The sequence below is a fragment of the Cupressus sempervirens genome, chromosome 6 (genome assembly GCF_028749045.1).
Source record: "Cupressus sempervirens isolate cs-2001-9-10 chromosome 6, ASM2874904v1, whole genome shotgun sequence".
NCBI lineage: Eukaryota > Viridiplantae > Streptophyta > Pinopsida > Cupressales > Cupressaceae > Cupressus > Cupressus sempervirens.
The window spans coordinates 581995736-582012482 of record NC_143123.1 but is presented as its reverse complement, the minus strand read 5'-3'; the positions used below and the strand labels follow the sequence as shown (position 1 = coordinate 582012482).

The 16747-nt window shown below is 36.2% G+C and overlaps 1 pseudogene; it reads right to left on the bottom strand.

Moving 5' to 3' along the window:
• Positions 1-10162: 10162 nt before the first annotated feature.
• Positions 10163-16254, bottom strand: LOC149553582 (medium-chain-alcohol O-fatty-acyltransferase-like; annotated as a pseudogene).
• Positions 16255-16747: the final 493 nt, after the last annotated feature.

Below are 16747 nucleotides of genomic sequence, written 5' to 3'. Positions count from 1 at the left end.
ACAATCACAAGTTTAAAATAAGGATATTCAAGCTAAATACATAAAACCGCCATATTCTATTTGTAAATCTTAGACATAATCTTATATGAAATACATTCAAATTTTAAAAACAAATCATCTTAAAAACTTCAAATAATTAACAAAAATAAATATAAATTTCTAATTAATTTAAACTTAAGTTATAAAATTAAATTATTTATTAAATATTCAATAGGTTTCATAACTACAAAATTTATGAGCTCATTTTAAGTGCCTGGAATTTTCCAAACACAATAACATTAATTTTCTTTTTCATGATTGGCAACTAATTAAATAGATTTCTTCATTAAAAAATTAAATGTACCCTCTACTCTAAATTAACTCATCAAAACATTATAGTTTGCAAGATTGAAAGAATAAAATGCTTGAATTGCAAAGGCATGTATTCATAATCGAGATTGATAATCTCAAACATCACAGTTGGTTATATGCAGGATGCACTTGATCTTGGGAATCTCACATTTATGGGCATGAAATTGATAGAAAATGACAGTGATTATCCAGCACATAGCATGCATGTCCGACCAAGATAATACAATGTTTAAAAAAATCTCCACTAACATATTTATAATTATTCAAACAAGGTCATTTTCAATCAATAGGAAACATAATATCAAGCGAGTCAACATTATCATCTGATTCTCGGTAACTGCAATCTTATACGAACTTGAATGGGCTGGCATCAAATTTACAAGGGATTATTTATGTTGTACAGTGATGGTAAAGTGATATATTACCAAAAATAATTGATAGCTACCATATCTGTAATCTTTTTAGCTCAATTCAATATACAAAAGTAATAGTAATAGCAAAGGGTGGATTAGGATACTATCAAATGCCCTTAATGTCTAAAACTTATGGCTTCATGTGCCTACATATTTTACTAAACAATTGGTGAAAAGCATATGACAATATCTTCAAACTACCAAGTTTATCTGTGTGAAACATGGTACAAGGCGAGCAATTGGATTGAGAAACATCCTACGCAGAACACGCATTGTTATCAATATGGATAGCATGTGAAAAAAGTTATAAATAGGGAATGTTATACCTAAACTTCTCCAAGCCAGTGATCTTTTGTGAGTTGAGTGAAAAAATGGCATCTCGAATAGAGATAATATGTTATTTTGTGTTCCTTCCCACAATGGTAACTAAGAGCAAGGGACTCAGGTTCATATAGACCTACAACATTTAGTCAATTTTGACTATTTAATACTTTTAGTTGGGGCATCATTCATTAGAGTATGATGTTCAGTAGAAATTATTTAGATATAGTATTATGTAGGAACTATAAAATAAAGCTGATTCGGTCACTCCTTGCTAGTTGATGTATGGTGATATACATATGTATGTGTGGAACTCAATGTTTTAGATAGTTTTAAGAGCATTTGGACTTACAAAACTCTCAAAAACCTCCTTTTTTGTTTGTTTTAAGGTGTTATAAGAGTATGATACTAGAGTTTGAAAATGAGAAATTTCAATTATAGCATACCTTATGGAAAGAATATGGATAATATGTTTAATTAAGGATTTGAAATATTTATGTAATAGTTTAAGAGGGGTAATAATTTTATTTCTCTCTTTATTTTTCTCATTTCCCCATCAAAATTGGCAATGGAATGGACTCTCTCCCAAAATCTATACACATTTGTGCCAACAATTAATGTTTTTTTAAAATAAGAAGTGGCAGTGAACTAGTGTATGGCCCAAATTACTAATTAAAGCACTACAACCTTCCTTTGCTCCACTGGAATTTGGGCTTTAAATTGCAGGTAGTTCTTTTGCTAAAATTAGTGTGCCGTGCATCCTCTAAAATTCTTTGTTAAGCAATGTAACTTTGAATGCTCAATTTTTTTTGCCTTTTTGGGTTGGGTCCCCAACCTAGCTATTTATATCTATAGTTGTACTCAATTAGTAGTGTTTACCTTCCTTGGACTCAGGTCGTCTTGTGCTTTGAATTGATTTACTTTTCCATGTTTCCTTTTCAGCTTAAATGGTTCTATCACTTAGTTTACTACCGATTTACTATTCTATTTTAATTTGATGTGCTTTTTATTCACAGAGACCTGCATTGGTCCTTCTTATTTTAATATATCTTAGAAATCATGGGCTAAGACTTTCTAGGAAAGAAAGTAGTTCTTATTGAGCGGATTCAAGAACAACTTAGAGATTAAAGATGTATTGTTATAATATATCATTAATCTTAGGATATAACTATACAATCAGAGAACATCAAATATAAGTTATAATAAACAATAGTAATAACTAATAATAAAATTGAAATATACCCAAAATAAATGGAAAATTAAGAAAAGGGAAAATGGGGAGATTATTGAAAAAAGAGATATAGATCAATATATAAGATGGTGACTAAACAATCCTAATTATAAATTCACAGCGCAGTCATTTGAGTGGAGCTGTGGATATCTCGTTCTAAGAGATTGAGAAAGTGAATACAAACATCACATTGAAGGGATAAAATGTACTAACGATGATGCATAATAAGGAAGGAACTAATGACATTTGGAATATCATTTAAAAAATTTACTGCAACCAAATTAAAATAGTGAGAGGAAATTGAAATTTCAAGCTTAGTATTTGAAATCAGTATTCAACCCAGTAGAATATATAATATTAATCAAGAAGGGAATGGGGATGATCATTCATCCAGACAGGATCATTTAAAAAATTTACTGCAGCCAAATTAAAATAATGAGAAGAAATTTGAAATATCCCTTTTCTGATTTTATATGATATTCAAGCCTCTAATCAGATCTTTAAGATCAAACAACCAATCTTTCAAAGATCCACCAATTTCTCAATAAACCCCAAATCGGGTATGCTGAAAATAGTGCCAAAAACTTCATAGCTTCACATATTATTAGTAAATCTGAAAGTGGAGATTTTTATAGAAATTTCAGCAGCATAACAGCATACAAAATGACATTTTCAGATCTGTATAACATTTACACAATAGATCCCAAACGGAGGATAAAAACAATGCTCATCAGGCTCCTGAAAACAACATAGAATAGCCCGAAAACACCACAAAAACACTAATAATCTATCACAGAAGTATAATCATGACCAAATAAATATATTCAGCTCTATTTTAACATCTAAAAGTCTGAAATATAGCAGCAACCCAAACTGATATGAAATACTCAATCGGAAACACCAAACTCTTACAAAAAACACACCCGAAAAACCACAAATCTGCACTGTTCAGTACAAAGGAAAAATTTGCATGAGCATGCACATGGAATGGCTTCAAAATCCCATCCTTAGCCTTCCTGGAAACCTACAAACTCTTTTTCTTGGGTCTCCTTCTCCACAGGTTTGGCAGCCTCTGAAGAATAACAAAGAAATGAGCAAAAATCAAGTTCTGCAATGAGCCCAAAATGCCTTCAAACTCCTTAAAAGAGGGCATAACCCTAACTCACGTCCAAGAGGGGTTAATAAAACATATTTTAATAATAATTTTCATTTATTAGTCCATTATCTTCCAAAGATTATCTCCTTTTTCCGAAACTTCACCTTTTTGGGCTTGCCTGCCTTAGAAAAGATTATTATTTTTAATTATTTGAAAAGCGGACATGACAAGTCCTCCCCTTCCAAATATTGCTTATCCTCAAGCAATGGCTGAAAAATAAACCAATCAATCCACCTAGATCCCAAATGTAGTCATGAACGATACTATTGTCAATTAACACAGGCTCCTGTAATATCCTCTGCAATATAACTAAGAGGAATCCATAATCAAACTGATAATTACTGCTCAACCAAACTCCAAAGTCACAACTTCCACAGTCAAAAACCCATGAGACACAAACTCTTAGAACATCAAAACCCAAGTAAAGTGGAAAAATCAAACTACCAACACAGTAAATACCATCAATGCATTCCACTGCCCTATATGGAATGTACAATCCAACTCTGCAACAATGGTGAATGCTCTCGAATGAAACTATACCAAGTATGGAGAATCCACACACTATACAACTCCTACAGTCAACACAACTCTGTAGATCACCGACCACTATCTCATAACCATAACTCCCATGCACACCTAATGGTGAAAAGCCATCACAAGATAAACAACAAGAATTGGAACCCAAACCAAATTTGTCTGCCATCAAATCCTTAGCACAAGGATCAAATGCTAACTGATGTACATACCTTGCAATATAATGTTGATAAAAAAAACCAACCTCAGTCAATAGCTCACCATGAACAAGTGATACAACCCACTGTGACTGATCACTAGCTAAGTCAGGAGATGTCATAGCCAAAGGAGTAGAATCAATAACAACACCTGCTGAAGCATCACTCCGAAACTCCTGCTCTAAGTCATGTATTATCAAGCTATCAACTGCAGAACCTATCGCCATGTCGTGCCCATCACAACTCTCATCCTGAGGCATTAAACTATCCCATAACTGATGATAAGCACTAGGAACCAAAGTACATCTCTGTATCATCATCTCATCAACATGGTCATCAAAGGTGAATTGATGAGCATACCTCACAATGTAATGTTGATAGAATGCGCCAATCTCAGTCAGTGGCTCAGACTACAATCTAGATGTAGCTAACTGCAATCGATCACTAACCAAGTTGGAATTGACTACTTCCTTTGAAGACATTGCCAAGGGAGTAATATTACTAGCAAGAACCATGCCAACTGTCGGCTCACCAATATCACACGTGATTTTTGATACAACATCTCTAGTCTCCATGCCATTAGTACTAGAGGTCACCACCATGTTAGGCATACCACAACAATCTGCTGCAACACCCAACTCAACTGAACCTAACTCTAGTGGGGATGAACCCGATATGCCAATGTTAGTATCAAGGATGGATGCATCCCCATCTCCACTATCTTTGACAATCTTGACCATGGACATCCTCAGATCACCAGACACCACAGCTTGTCACTGTATAGAATCTAGTAAAGATTGTAGTTGCTCTAACTCCATGGTCACCTTAGCCAAATGAAACTGTGACTCCTTGAAAGCCAACTGTGCACTCTCAAGAATCTCAGAAGTCACCTCAAGCTGCTGAGTAAGCTCACTCACCTCATCTTCCTTGGCCAACAATGCATCGTATACTGTACTGCCCCACTCCATAAGATAATCTCTGTTGGCTGCCAACTGCATATAATCTTGTCTCAAAATCCAGATAGCCTCCCATAAAGAGTGGAACTATGTCAAGGAAAGATAACTGCCTCCCTGCTCATCACTAGTAGGAGAACCCCATCCATAAATTGCTAACAATTGACGAGTAGCATCGAAATGTTGGCAAGTGATAGCAATGTCTCGCTCACTAACTCTCAACTGACTAGATACATGATGGCACTAGCTAGACTGTATCGTACAAACCTCCTCCGACGCACTATCTAAAGGAGCATCCTCAAGGTTACTGGTTTCTAGAGTATTACCATCCATATCATGCGAATCAACTCCAAAGCTCATATCAACATACGAAGTATCAAAAATTGTAGCACTACTATCCAACTCCTCTGTACCAAAAGAAACCACCAAGGAAACTAAGTCTTCAAAATTGCCCACTGCATCCTCCTAGATGTCATCAATGCCAATATGATCTTGGGACTCATCTGTACACACTGCCAAATATGAAAGATCATCAACACATTCTAGCAAGTATGGTCAACTGGATATATGCACAAAGCCCAACACCGGTGTATAAAAACTAATACCAGCATTGAAAAAGCTACTGGCACAAGAAAAGACAACACCGTGCAATCTGCTAATCAAATCCATGATAGCACCCAAACAATCACTGCTACCAAAAAGTGTTAAAGATTTCTAGTCAACTGAATCCCAAACGCCAATATAACAATCTCGAGTCCATATCCGTAAACTATAATCAGCTGGTAACTCAAGCAAACTCCTCATCTGAGTACTATGACCAATACCAACTAACTCCACATACCTATCTGACATTGTCCCTATATCCTGGATGTGAATGCAAGATGAACTCGCAACATTATCAAAGACCACATATGATCTACCATTTGCAGAAAGCTGAGTATCAAGAGTGCAAGATGAAACTAAACTCAACTCCATGCCATGCTTATCCCCATGTCTCTCCCAGTCTTGTAATGCTAATGGAGTATTCACCAAAGAAACTCGAGTGTCCTCAAGCTCATGAGAAAGCCTATCAACTTCCTCCTCCTTCCTCCTCAAGGCATCTGAATAGTCTCTGACAAGGCTAAGAAGATGGTCATGATCTGATAGAAGATGTAAATAACTCAACTTCATCGTTCCCATTCCTTCCCTAATCGCTTGTAAGTCAACATAAGAAGACTTTGCCTGAACTCCCTTATGTCTACCCTGTAACTGAATCATTTGAATGTGATCCTCTATCATATCCCACATCTTGTCATGATGAGATAATGAAGTCACAATACTATCTTTGTTCACCTTCAACTAGCTGGACAAATCATGTGAAGTACTACTTGCCTCAACCTCATGTGACGAAACATCTAACTGTGCCTGGTACTCTTTCTCAGTAAAGTCATGAATGCTTAATGTCTACTCATCTCTACTAGGTATCTCACCATCATACACAACAACATCCTCATAATCATCATCTAAACCCACTACCTCCTGTGGCAGAGTAGAATCTGAGACCTCTACCTAGCTATAAGCTAGTTTTGCAAACTCCTCATGTAAGTTCTTGGTAATTGTGTCATCTGCCCTGTGAGAAAATCTGCCAAATAGAAATTTGGTCAACTTATCCACCTTAGCTGGGTTAGACAACATGTCATTCATCATACGGTGGTGCTCAACCAACTATTCAGACATGTCATGGCTTATTTTCCTAAGTTTATCTCGAATGTCTAAATAACCATCCTTTCTACTGTTCTGACTCTGGATATCAATTGTCCAAGATCGTGTCCTCTGAGACTCTGTACTATACATGTCCATTCTAGATAAAGTAGAGTGTAACCCCAATAGGTTATAACTTCTTCAAACACCAAGAAGTAACATGCAATTGATTAGAAGTAGCATGCAACCATAGATTTTGACATGCAGCTGATTAGAAGCAACATGCAACCACCAAATTCACCAAGAACTAACATGCAAATGATTAGAAGTAGCATGCAACCATAGATTTTAACATGCAGCTGATTAGAAGCAACATAAAACCACCAAATTCACCAAGAACTAACATGCAAATGATTAGAAGTAGCATGCAACCATAAATTTTGACATACAAGATTTGGGTAGTTGTCAAAACTGACATGCAAACTTCTACAAACCCTCAGGCTGGCAAGATCATAGCTCTGATACCTCTAAAATGTCCATTTTTTGATTTTATATGATATTCAAGCCTCTAATAAGATCTTTAAGATCAAACAACCAATCTTTCAAAGATCCACCAATTTCTCAATAAACCCCAAATCGGGTATGCTGAAAATAGTGCCAAAAACTTCATAGCTTCACATATTATTAGTAAATCTGCAAGTGGACATTTTTATAGAAATTTCAGCAGCATAACAGCCTACAAAATGAAATTTTCAGATCTGTATAACATTTACATAATAGCTCCCAAATGGAGGATAAAAACAATGCTCATCAGGCTCCCGAAAACAACATAGAATAGCCCGAAAACATCACAAAAACACTAATAATCTATCACAAAAGTATAATCATGAACAAATACATATATTCAGATCTATTTTAACATCTAAAAGTCTGAAATACAGCAGCAACCCAAACTGATATGAAATACTCAACCGAAAACACCAAACTCTTACAAAAAACACACCCAAAAAACCACAAATCTGCATTGTTCAGCACAAAGGCAAACTCTGCATGAGCATGCACATGGAATGGCTTCAAACTCCCATCCTTAGCCTTCCTGGAAACTTGCAAACTCCCGTTCTTGGGTCTCCTTCTTCACAAGTTTGGCAGCCTCTGAAGAATAACAAAAAAATGAGCAAAAATCAAGTTCTGGAATGAGCCCAAAATGCCTCCAAACTCCTTAAAAGAGGGCATAACCCTAACTCACATCCAAGAGGGGTTAATAAAACATATTTTAATAATAATTTTCATTTATTAGTCCATTATCTTCCAAAGATTATCCCCTTTTTCCGAAACTTCACCTTTTTGGGCCTGCCTACCTTAGAAAAGATTATTATTTTTAATTATTTGAAAAGGGGACATGACAAAAGTGAAATGTCAAGCTCAGTATTTGAAATCAGTATTAGACCAATAGAATATATAATATCAATCAAGAAGGGAATGGAGATGATCATTCATCCAGACATAGGAAGCAATTATAAAGAGGTTTAGTGCATTGCAGATTAGATGACTAAAACACATTCTCGTATTATATATGAGAGGGTTATCAATGGTTACCCACTCAAAAAGGACATGTTGGGGAACAACACAAATGTTTTGGCTTCCAACATTCAATAATCTGTTCCACCCCATTAAATAATACACTGAATAGTGCACTTATTCAAAAGTATAAATCACCTTCTAAATGTTCTAGGTTTTCATCGTTCTGTTAGGTATTTTTTTTCAAAAAAAAAATTGGAAGCATTGAACATATAAAAGAAATTTTTATCTATATCAGATTTTCGCAGTCAATATTACAATTTTGGACAAGCACAAATAAAGACATCGTGAAGAAAAACTAACCTTGTTCACCTTTCAGGTTCTTATAGTCTTGGATGCTCTTTCCGTCTACACTGGTCTTCTAAACCAAGAAATCACATTCACAACCAAAATAAAAAACCATTAACTTTAAATTCAACAGATATGATCAAATGTTATAAGAAACATCATAAAACTTTATGTACCTCAAATCTTCTGAACACAAATCAAATTTCCCAAATCAAGAAGCAAATTTCCAAATTCAATAGATTATGAGAGTGACAGTTATGAAATGAAAACTAAAAAAAATAATCCCATCAGTGGTTTTCAAAAGAAGTTATCTGTAATGGTTTGATAATAACTTAAATACATTTTGTGGGGAGTACATTAAATAGTTTTTAATAAATAGTATATTTTCAGATGTTACATGGATTTCCAATTCAGATGTTACATAGAGCTATTATATTTTCAGATGTTAAACGAATTTTCAATTCAAATGTTACACAGATTTCTGATCCTTCACAGATCGGAGGTCCTTTATATCATTGAAGGAGCCTCTCGGCTAATTATTTTTTCATATAGATTTTTTTTTTTTGGTTTAAAGAACGTTGTAATTAATATGGCATTGACTAACGTGTATAAAGTGGAAGGGCAATTAATTTACCTACTTTCCAAGGGGACTGAATTTTTGGCTTTTCGAGGGCAATAGAAAGCTGCTACGTATATATCCCAACTTAAACTCATCTGGTCTCGCAAAAAGACAAAGCAAAAAAGACTTTAAAAATTACAAAACTCCAATTTCTATGAAGCATTTGATTATGGATACTACAGCGAAAAAAAAGTACAAAATACGTCATCCATTCTCCGTGCACTCGCAGTAGAAAAGATGTTTGTCTCATCACTATGTTGTGGATTTACATGAGCCCCAGTTGATTTGGCAAGCATTGAAGCTAAACACTTTGACAGGTTTGTAAGAGCATTAATAGAAAATTTAGATTTCTCATTTGATAAATAATTTTTTTTAATATTTGCACTCAAACTTTAAGAAATGATCTTGCTTATTAAATGAAGAAATAATTTGGGTGGGGGTGAAACAAAAACATTAGTCCCTGCAATAACTATCCGTGATGAAGGTTTTGCAAATGGGGTTGCAAGCTTTGGGTTTAACTATGGAGGAAACTCCGTAGTTAAGTGCGCTCAGACTGGAGTAGTACTGGGATGGGTGACCTCCCGGGAAGTCTCGGTGCTTGACCCCTATGAGCATCACCTAAATCCAATGAGTGCTACATGTTCCATTTATTCTCATGAGAGATGGATTCATGTTGAATCACTACTCATGAAACATGGGTCAATGAGTTTGACACAGTTAAATCCTAATAGCAATATCACAATAACTATCCTTTGAAAATAGAAATTTTAAAAAGTAAACATAGGGCCAGTAATCAAAAGCTCTATTCCTATACATAGTGCCAGGATCAATAGAAAATTACTTAACAGCCTAAGCGGTTGAAATATCTCACTAATCTAGCCGAAAGCATTCCGACAACATCATTCACTGTCTGCATACTCAATTCAATATTACATCTAATCACATTTTACTACATAGAATTACCTAATATAAGGCTAGTTAAAAGCATATGTTTGTTTGTTTGTACCCCATTAATAGCCTTCTTGACTATGGAAATGTCCTTAAGATCCATTGTAACATGAGCAAGACGCCTTGGATGAGAGGCTGCCTTTGAGCCTCCTCTAAACATTCTGATGTCTTTAAACCACATGAGAGTTGCAACAGCATGAAGAACAGTCAATGGATTACACCGCACAAGAAATATTGAAGTCCACATTTTTTGCATAATGGTAGTCAAGGTCCATAATGACCTTTTCTTTTTTAAGTTTCCTTTGTGAAGTGGCATGGGTTCTTAGCATGAGCTTTGTGTGGTGCACTCTAGCAAGAGGGACATTAGAGACATGCAATCTCCAATGCAGTGATGGATTCTGAAAATTACACTAGCCTCTACCTCTACTAATCTGTAGTTCAGTACATAGACTTGCCACAGAGGATTTGGGGGCTCAAGCGTGAAGCAGTGGCTAGGGAGGCTGTAAACTTCTCCACAAAATCAGCACACTCTCTATGCTCTTCATTCAACTCTACTACTTTGATGTGCACTTCTATATCAAATTTCTTCCTCACCCATTTTCGATTGCCCCCTTCAGATTCCATCTGCAACCACAAACACACCACAAGCGCAAAATAGTTCAATTGAGAAACCCTGAAAAAAGCCCAAAATAAATGTTCTAGTTTTTCTTTAGTTCTCTTTGAATCCACTACCATATCATTAGCCTAAAAGAGTACAGACAAAAAATACTAAAATACCTCGAAATAGATGTTCTAGTTTTGCTTGCAATGTTACAAACATCTCCTACTTATCAATTGATTAAGGGGCTTTCTAATGAATGATTCATAAAACACTTGGTGGAGGTTTTGCAAATGGGGTTACAAGCAGAGTGGGTTTAACCATAGAGGAAACTTTGTAGTTAAGTGCCTTCGAACTAAAGTTATACTTGGATGCGTGACCTCCCCTTCACCTAAGCATTGCCTAGATTCAACCAGTGTTTCATTCATTCTCATAAGAGATGGATTAGTTTGAACCACTACTCACGAAACATGGGTCACAATTGAATTCTCATAACAATATCACAGTTTAACTTGCAATATAAAATATCTACTACTTATCAATTTAAAACAATAATAAAAATAGAACAACAATTAAACAATAACTAAACACACAAAAGTTTAGAGAGACAAAGAAAATTATGTAATTCAAAACATCTCCTACTTAACAATTTAAAACAATAATAGAAACCATTATCAATTTAAAACAATAATAGAAACCATTATCAATTTAAAACAATAATAGAAACCATTAGAAGGCTTAACATCATTATGGCTGAGAACTTGGGCAGATTCATTAAGTATCAAGTGTCCCAGAACTCTATTCAGGGATAGCGGTGGGGTAATGGTTTATCTACTCTTTCTCACCTTCAATTTATTGATAATTCTGCTCTTGCGGGACTTGCTCAGATCAAGGAAGCTGAAGTCTTTCGACATACTTTGGATATTTATTTGGCGGCATCAGGTCAAAGAGTTAATGAGCACAAATCTTCTATTTTATTTTTTTAACACTCCTGAATCTATTCAGCAAAGTATTGCTAAAATCCTGCAGTTTTAGATTGGGTCTCTTCCTTTGACTTATCTCGGCATCCCTATTGTTGTTTATGGGCAGCCACAACTCTTCTAGCAGAACTTGATTAACAAGCTTCAAGAAAAGGTAAATCATTGGACTCATAGATGGCTCTCTATTGCTGCTCGGATTATCCTTCTTCAATCTGTTATTCAAGCTCTACCTACTTATAGAAGTATGGTTCAGGCTGCTCTTGTTTACTTTCTTAAGGAGTTTGATGTTCCTTCTCGACAACTCCTTTGGAGTGGTAATTTGCGTAGCTCTAAATGGAGTTTGATTAGTTGGGAGACTATTTGCAGGCCTATGAAGGAGGGCGGTCTTAGTCTTCAATCAGCTATTTGAGTAGTCAAGTGTTGGCTGCTAAGCTTTATTGGCGATGGTGCTCTGGACAGCATCAACTCTGGGCCCGTATTATTACTCATGAATATTTTAGAGGTGTTGATCCCTACTCTATTTCTGTGCTTCCTCTTGAAGATCGTGGCTCTATGGTCTGGCATACTCTCAAGATTGGTGCTCTTTTAGTTAAGAGGGGTCTTTTTTGGATATGTAAGGGAGGCTTTGAGGCTTTGTTTTGGTCTAATGCTTGGGATGGATTCCCCTCCATCTTATCCATGTACCCTCATCTTCAGACTCTCTGTGATTCTTTTCTTGCTACTAGATGGGATAAAGTGGTTCATTACAAGACTCCTTATCAATTAGGACTTGTTGTCGGTTATAGATGGAAGCACTCTTCAAATTGGCCTCTTGGAGGCATAGAGGTGGATCGTCGAGAGCTTTTTCAGGTTTTGGCCTCTAGGGCGTGTTGCTCTCTACTAGGACCATATGTTTTGCGGAGGTGCCTTGTCTGGTAAATATTTTGTCTCTGTTGTGTATCAAGAGATAACTAGACAACTATTAGGGGATGTTGAAGTCCCTTGGTGGGAACAAGTTTGGAATAAATTTTCTTGGTCCAAGTGCAAATTTTTCATATGGCTAGTGGCTCACAACCATTTTCCTACATAGGATAATCTTTGTAAACGTGGATTTTAGGGCCCCTCATTTTGTGTTTTGTGTGGTAATGGGGAGGAGTTTGTCTCCCATCTATTCTTCCATTGCTCCTTTTCTACTCAGTTATGGAACCTTTGGTGGCGTGCTTGGAGTTGCTCTTGTTGGCATGCTTCCTCTTTGCCTAAGTTCTGAGCCCACTTGGGGAGTGCTCCCTCCAAGGCTTCTCCTCTCCATGCTGCTTGGATTGCTGGCCCATCATTCATTCTTTGGCATATTTGGCTGGAGAGGAATTGACGAATCTTTCAAGATGTCCAAATTGGTGTTAAGCATCTTTGGTGGAAGATCTCACATTCTCTTCGGGAAACTATTCAGGCGAAGTGTGAGATAGAAGGGGGTATGGATCATGCCGATCTTGCTACATGCAATCGCCTCAATTTTCATCTAGATGATGGGGTTGCAACTCAATGGTATCAAAGAGTGCCCAAATAGCCTTGGTGACACGGTAAGGGACAGGTGAATCGGGATGGGCACTGGACTCCTCCTCATAGAATTCTTAAAATTAACACTGATGGTTCTTCCTGGGGAATCCAAGACCTGCTCGTATTGGGGGAGTGGCTCGTTGTAGCTCTAGTAAAATTTAAAAAAAATTCTCAATGCATAAGGGTTACTATACTAACAATCTCATGGAGACTCATGCCATTTTATATGATGTGGAACAGTAATGTTTGAGGGGATGGCGCAAGATTATCTGAGTCTGACTCTCAAATGGTGGTGAACTTGCTTACTTCGTAGGAGCTTGTGGACGTTAGTTGGCAACTGGCTACTATTGTTAATCAGATTCTTTTCTTTTGTACCTCTCTTGAGTTCATTAAGTTTACTTACATTCCTTGCAAATGGAACAAAGTTGCTTATTGTTTGGCCAAATGGGTTTTTGTTCATGCACCGGGCTAGAATATTATGGATAGGGGGCGGCTACTCCTTGATCTGTTGTGAGAATTTGATGAACTTGTTGATCAAGACAGAGTTCCTTGTTGAGCTCTCCTTGTTGTAATCCTTAATGTCTTAATAAATTTTTACCCCTCTTTTTCCAAAACAATAATAGAAACAGAAAAGCAATTAAACAATAACTAAACACATAAAAATTTCTAGAGACAAATCAAATTATGTAATTCAAAACACCTCCTACTTATCAATTTAAAAATAATAGAAACAGAATAGCAATTAAACAATAACTAAACATCTCCTACTTATCAATTTAAAACAATAAACAATCTAAACAGCTCCTACTTATCAATATAAAACAATAATAAAAACAGAACAACAATTAAACAAAAACTAAACACACAAAAGTTTCCAGGGACAAATCAAATTACGTAAGACTACATCCAGAGGGAAAACAGTAAAATAAAGCAGATACAGAGACTTTTCTCATTTCTATACAAATGTTTTTGTTTTTTCTCTCTCCTAATATCAAGAGATAACAGATACGGAGGAATGAGCGACCGTTTTCACCAATGGACTTTTAACACAATTTAAATTCAGGCTTATCTTAATCTTTCGAAGACTGCTTCAATTTAAATTATATTTTTCTTCAGAAGACTGCTTGAATCTTTTTAATTCGTATTTCCAATCACATTCAGTAATCACATTTCCTTCTAAAACCAATTTTTTAGATACTATCTAACATGAAAATTTGATTTCCGCTACCTTCTTTTGTATGCTACTTCAACTGTGAAAAACTCATACCATTTTTGGAATACAAAATTTAAAATGTGGAAAATTAATACAACTACCTTTCTCACCTTGGAAATGAATTTCTGAATGAGCGGAGTAATCACACACTTACTTCTAAAAGCAAAACTAATTGCATTGCATTGATACCAATAAAACGAAAACTATTTGAATTCATATACAATTGTGATGAACATATACTGACCACTGTGCTGGAAAACCGCTTATGTTTGCTGAAAAGTGATTGCAGAGCAGTTTTCATGGAAGGCAAATGAACTGGTTTCTCTAACCCCATTACAAGCAATATGTAAGCATCCATCCGAGGATTGCACAGTACGGCCCCATAAGGAGACAATGGCTCCTCTTCTTTTTCTTCAGCTTCATAAAAATCATCGCTTTTTAACTTAATCTGCTTCAACCTCATCCCCATTGTATCTTGCTGCTCCATCGGTTGATGCTCTATTTTCTCTATTTGTGTCTCTTATATTTATGCTACGAGGATACCTACATTTGGCGGTGCCTACCCTCCAAACAAATGATTTATGATCCAATTGAATGAACGGCTACCAGACAAATGACCACATTTGCAGCTGGACGTTAAAAGGGAGTTAATGATTGCTTTCATTTTTAGAGTGGATTAAATGGGTTTTCTTAGGTTGGGGTCTTATGAAGGGGCCATTTTATAAAATAGAGTGGAAATGGGATTTCTTAGGTTATGGTCTTATGAAGGCCCCTCCTTAAGAGCGTTGTTAATTTATAAGTGGAAAAATCAATTTCCCTCCTACCTTCTTGTTAAAAATTAGGGCTTCTATTTTTTAGGAGATGATTTCAAATAATTTTGTAAGAAAAATATTTGTTCATGTGCATGTGAAATTTAATGCACCTAGATATGATAGGATCTCTACTCTCTGTTGAGTCTATTACACATAGCTCTTGACTTCAAAGTTAAGTATGATCAATTAGACATTAAAACTTTTTAAGTGCACATTACAAAATTGTTGAATCCATTTAATGTCTTTACATTTTGTGTGGTGATTTTATGAGGGTTGCTAAGGAAAAGGACAAGTTGTTGATCTTTATTTAATATATATATTTGTTTTTGAATTAAAAGCAGTCAAAACTAGGGGGCTGGCCCTTAAGCAGTCAAACTGGCGAACTACCAGCAGATTACCAACAACTAAAACTACCCCATACCACTTAAAATACAAAAACATAGTTCGAAAACTTAACTAAAAGAGTATCAATAGGCATGACATACATAGTACCTATAATAAAACTGAAAAAGCTACGGAAATATAAACACAAAGGCATAAAAGCCTTAAACCCAACCAAGTTTAACAACCAGCAGAAAAACAACATGAAAAACCAAAAGGAGAGAGCCCTTAAGGCTTCTTAGCCTCCTTCCTCCCTAGGAGGATATTAACCCAATCTTTCGCAAGGAAGTCAAATAGCATTTTGAAGTCCTCATTTGGCAAATCACCCTCCTGATCTTTGAGCAAGTGAAGTGTGATAACAACTGCATGTGTCACCTTGACGGTAAACTTTGTCAGAAGGTGCATTCTTTCCTCCAATGCATGAATTCTTTCCCACACATCATTGTCGGTCATCTTCTTGATCTCCATGGTGACCTCCTACTTGTCGCTAAGAAAGTCGTCCGCTTGCACCATAGGAACATCTTGCAAAATTGGGGGGTTAGCATTATCCTTAGAAAAAACCCTAACATGGGAGGAAATCATTATAGGGGAGGGCACTCTATCCACAATTTCGGGGAATTGGTCCCGGGTTAAGTCCACACACCCCACCCCAATGGTGGCCGAGACATGCATCATCTCCTTCTTCTCCTTAATCCCTTCTACCGAGCTAGACCATGAGGAATCTGAAACCTCCTCTTCCTCCTCCTCGATTTTCCCCTCCCCAAAATTTGACGCCTCCTCTTTCATCCTTTGTTTAGGACGACCCATGTCCTTCAAATCCAACTCCTCCTCTTGCGAGGTCCCAATTCTCAGTTTCCTTTTAGCATTGGATTATGTAATCCTCTCCGACCTCCTCCTACCCCCTCTCCCCTTGTCCTCTAGCCCCTTTAGTTCCTTCTCTTTCCCTTTATCTGACCTCCCT